This window comes from Dipodomys ordii, unplaced genomic scaffold (genome assembly GCF_000151885.1).
Source record: "Dipodomys ordii isolate 6190 unplaced genomic scaffold, Dord_2.0 Scaffold116, whole genome shotgun sequence".
Classification (NCBI taxonomy): Eukaryota; Metazoa; Chordata; class Mammalia; order Rodentia; family Heteromyidae; genus Dipodomys; species Dipodomys ordii.
In genome coordinates, this window is record NW_012267332.1 from 93,113 (window position 1) to 98,496 (window position 5,384).

Below are 5,384 nucleotides of genomic sequence, written 5' to 3' on the forward strand. Positions count from 1 at the left end.
AAACATACGTCCCATGGTTTCCTTTATTTGCAATATCTAGTATATGTATGAGTCAAGCAGGAAAGGTCAGATAATGTGATGTTAGGAAAATGACCCCTTAGATATGTATTTTAATGTTTTTTTTCTTTCATGCATTTGTTTCTAACACATTTATAAGATTATTTCTTTGTTGCTTTGTATGTCCCTCCCCCACAGTATAACCCCTGCTTTCACTATATTTGATGTCGGTATAATTTGTGGAGGAGAAGGGGAAAAACTAGTCGTTTAAGGATACAGGTGGACCTGTTGCAACAATGAGAAGTACAAGTTGTCATGTCAAAAATGAACTTTACAACTTTGGTGCGGGGGGGGGGGAGGATTGGGGGGGGCAGGGAGGAGGCTGGGAAGGGAAAGGAGAAGGCTGCAATGCTTGATAAGAAATGTACTCATTATCTTGCCCATGTAATTGTAACCCCTCTGTACAGTATGTTCACAAAAAATTTAAATTAAAATTAAAAAAAATTCTTGGTTCCCAAAATTCAATATTAATTTCCCTGGCCTATCAAATATCAAACTCATTATCTTTTTCATTCATTATATGTACCAAATAATGCTAATAGCTATTCTCTAAATTTAGTTATACTGTAATAATTAAAAAACAATTTAATATTCACACCTATCTATCTATCTATCTATCTATCTATCTATCTAACTATATGGTAAGGATTACTTGTTTATCCAAATCAGTGATAACTGCTATGGCAATCCTTCCCCAAACAGGGACTGAAGCTGACAGGCTCAACCTATGTCTGGGATCTTTTAGTTATGCTTATCTTTTGCCGTCTTTTCTGTCTCCCCCTTTATTTAAGCATATAGCTCATATGTGTACCCCAAAGGTGGCCACAAATATACTGTGTTCCTATGTGCTATGCAATAAATCTCTGGTTTTTGTCCTTTATATTGTCCTGACCTGAACTCTTAAGAGTTTGGGCCTCAGGTCTAAAACCTTTGATTACAGACAAAGTCCTTTGGAAACATTCCCAATACAAACTAAAGCTACATGGTATATTAAGAGATGTTCAGGAGATTTCCTGAGTTCTAAACCAGATTTTCTTTACTTCTACTTTGTAGGAGCAAGCAAATTTTCCCTTGATCCTCAGGACCAATCATATCAGTGTTGATAGTAATTTCCTTTGTGTTGGTTGAGTTACAGTCATGAATGGACTCAAGTGGCCATATGACAGCATCATTTTACAGTTCAATGTAATAACTATTGTGGCTTCTAGTGGAGAATTTCTTTAGCTAGCAAAGGCTAAACTTCAGGGATAGAAAATAAAATTTCACAAAGGGGCAATACTTAGTGGTTACCATTTCTATTTCCATTGATTAATTCCTGGATCTGTGAATTCTGGGTTTGGTGAAAAGACAACAATGAAATATGATTGAACTAATACTCAAGGCATAGATAGCTTCCTGAAGTGTCTTGCTCCAGACTTGCAAAGCCAAGCTACTTGTAATTATACCTTCTACATTTCATCCCAATATTCTACCTTGCCAGCTCATTTTGGTATTAGATAAATAGGATAATACTAGTAAATTTCATCAACATATTTTACTTGCACATTGTCTACTCTTGCTAATGTATTGCTACTTTGAGTAAAATTTAGAACCTTCCATTTATCTCTCTACCTATCTCATGCTAAATATAATTGACTCCAAATCATTAAACACTACATATATTTATAATATATATTAAAGAAATTCATTGTCAACTTTTTTTTACTTTAGCACGGAAACATTTTGGAAGTCTACATTCCCATCTGTGCAACAAGAAAAAAAAAGAGCAAAACAAGTTGAAAACGGTAGCTCTTCTTAGATCCAACAAATAAGTGATTATACAGAAAACTCCATTTGCGATCTTTCCTGTTTCAGGTCCTCTGGGTGCTCAGCAGTCTTCCTTGCAGTCCTCAGTATCCTCTGCTGTTTACCTGCGGTCCAATTATTACCCTCTGCAGCCCTCCAGCTTCCAGCATGCCGGGCCCGACCCCCAGCGGCACTAACGTGGGCTCCTCAGGGCGATCGCCCAGCAAAGCGGTGGCCACCTGGGCTACGGGATCGACTGTCCGGCAGAGAATGCCAGCTGTGGGACAAGGAGCGCAGGCCACACAAACTTGGCAGGGACTGGAGGATGTGGCGGTTCTACACAGAGGATTCGCTTGGACTCAAAGCGTTGTCCCAGTTCCAGTTTGGGTTATGAGTCTCTTGTTCATCGCTTCTGTATTTATGTTGCACATTTGGGGCTGCATCCATCTGTCATCAGGAGGGGGAGGAAGGGAGGAGGAGGAGGAGGAAGGGGACAAGGAGGAGAAGAAGAAGAAGACACAGAAGATGAAAGAGGAGGAGGGGGAGGAGGAGGAGGAGGGGGGGGAGAGGAAGAAGAAGAAGAAGACACCCAGCATATGTGTTTTGTTCTGTTCACAAGAAAGAAATTTTCTGTAAGCGTATTGTTTTACAAGGAACATAACACGAATTGATTGAGGAATCAGATTTTTTCTATGTCTAATAAACTTTTTAATTGATATAAAGAAGAAAACTCCATTTGCCCCCAAAATTAAAAAGACTGATGGACAAAAGGTTACTGAGAATTTTCAGTCACCAGAAAAGAAGCCTAGAAGTTTCAAAATTTTAGGAGTAGTCTGGACCATTATATGATCATTAAATTAACCTCAATAAATTTTACCAGATTGTCATAGTGAAGATTTGGAAAACTGTACTACAGGAATGTGAAATAAAAATAATCATTTGAACATATGTCAAGAAAGTCTTACTCTTCTTAAGCCTATATTCAAGATAAACTACAGCCTAAATTATAGAACATTTTTATAAAAAGCCAATATGAATAATGATACGTATCTAAATAAACCCCTTCAATTTTTCTTATATTATCTAAGAGGCAAAAGAACAAGTAAAAGAAAATCTGAGAAGACTTAATACAAATAAAAGCTTAGAGGACAATCTCACTGAACTCCTGAGACCAAGCCATAGGTACAATAAAATGCTTCCTGTCCCACTGTATATTACTGCCAAAGATTCAAGTGGAAAGGACTGTATAAGAACAGACCAATACAACTTAAGGCATTGTGTATCTTGGATATTTTCAAAGAATCTCTGGGGGATTAGACATACAAGGAGAAAGACAAAGATGATAGCAAAATAAAGTTTACCTTAAAACACTTAGGGTAACAGTATGCTATAAACACTCTGTTACACACACTTCAAGTTTATTTACTTCAATATTTTTAACACAACACAACATTTAAAGCTTACAAACAAAAGTATAGGGCACATTAAAAGAAAAAAGTACAGTCTGAACAAACAGAGCAAGCATTAGCAATGCAGTTAAATTCAGTAGAGATATTGAAACTACAAGACTTGGAATTTAAAATATTTATCAGTATGATACTGTCATGGCAAAACAATGGAAAACATTGAATAAAATTGAATAATTTAATCAGAGAGATGGAACAAAAATAGCATATATCAAACCCATTGTAAAATAAGTGAATGCCTTCAATGAGATCAGCAAAAGGTTAAAGATAGGTGAGAAAAGAATAAGTGATCTTGACGATATGGTAATAGAAACTTACCAAACTAAAATATAAAGAGGAAAAGCAAAAGGATTGTAAAAGGACAGAACAGAATATTTAAAAGCCCAACATGCATAAATTTCAGAAACATCAAAGATGTCAGGTATACAAATAAATACACAGACATATCTTCTAAATGTGGAAAGACAAAGATAAAAATGACCTTGAAATAAACCAATGTCGAGGGAACAACTAAGGTATAGAAGAGCAAATGCAGAAATTACATCAGAATTATCTTCATAAAACATGAAAATGAAAAGAGGGTAGAACAAAACATTTAATGTCTTGACAGCTTCTCCAATAAATAGTGCCAGGAAAACTAGAAAACCACCACCTTACATTAGTATCAATTCAAAATGGATGAAAAACCAAAATGGAAGACCTGAAACCACGAAATTACTGTAGGAAGAAAGAGGAGAAACATTAGGACTCCTTGGAATAGGAAGAAGCTTCCTGAGTAAAGATCCAGAAGCACAGCAGATCAAAGAAAGAATTGATAAATGAGATTGTATCAAACTAAAAAGTTTCTGCATGGCAAAGGACAACAGTAACAAGCTAAAAAGACATTTTACAAGATGGAGACGATTGTATTTTGCCAGCTGTCTATCAGACAATGGCCTAATAGCCAGAATATGCAAAGAGCTTAAAAACTAAACCTTCCAAGGATCAAGAACCCAATTAATAAATGGCCAAATGAGTTGAATAGAGATTTATCAGAAGTAGAACCGGCCAACATCAGTAAATGCTAAACATCTCTGGCCATAAAGAAAATGCAAATCAAAACAACACTGAGACTCCATCTCACATAGTTAGAGTGGTCATAATCAAGAATATAAACAATAACAGATGCTGGCATAGATGTGGGTATAAAGGCACACTGTTGGAGAGAACATAAATTTGTTCAACTACTCTGTATAACAGTATGGAATTTCCTTAAAAAAACTAAACATAGATCTACCCTATGATCTAGAAAATCTGTACAATTGTGCATTTATCCAAAGATTACAAACTAGGATACAGTTAAACCACCTGTACAATCATGTTCATTGCAGCACTACATACCATAGCCAAGGTATGGTATCAGATAGGATGTCCCTCAATGGACAAATGGATCAAGAAAAATGTGGTATATATACACAATGGAATTTTACTTATCCTTAAGAAAGAAAGATATTGTATCACTTGAGAAAATATGGAAAGATCTGAAAGGACCTGGAAATAATATTATGCTAAGTGAAGTAAATCAGGCCCAGAGAGACAAGGAATGCATGTTTTCTCTCATATGTGGAAGGTAGAATTAACCTATAAACATATAAGTATGCAAGTGTATACAAAAGTATTGACTGAAATATGTTAGGTACTTTAGGAAGGCTAAATCACAGTTTGAAAAAGAAAACAGGAAATGGTTACTTGAAAGGTGAGGCAGGGCATCAGTATTGGGGTAGACATATGAAGAGAGGAAAGCAAGAGAGTGCAGGTATAAAATTCAAGGCATATCCTACAAAATTAAAAAAAATTGAGGGAAGGAGGGGGTAGGGGAAAGACGGAGAAAGATGTTAAAAGGAGTGACATTCATCAAGGTGCATTGAATTCATAAACTGCTTTGTTGAACGGCAATTCTTTTATACAGCTACTTAAAGATAATAAAAAAACATTTTGATCACAAACAAGGCCATACTAAAGCTATCAGCACAGCTATGATTATCGCAGCATTATTCACTATAGCTAAAATATGGAAACAACCCAGACGCCCCTCAG

General features: G+C 36.0%; 1 pseudogene across 1 annotated transcript in view; it reads left to right on the forward strand.

The window, feature by feature from the left end:
- Nucleotides 1-1,984: 1,984 nt before the first annotated feature.
- The window catches only part of LOC105995196, a 24,191-nt pseudogene continuing 20,791 nt past the window's right edge, over nucleotides 1,985-5,384 (forward strand). Inside the window, exon 1 of the transcript XR_001175554.1 lies at nucleotides 1,985-2,291. The product of XR_001175554.1 is annotated as a protein transport protein Sec61 subunit beta pseudogene (transcript). The remainder of the gene's footprint in view (nucleotides 2,292-5,384) is intronic.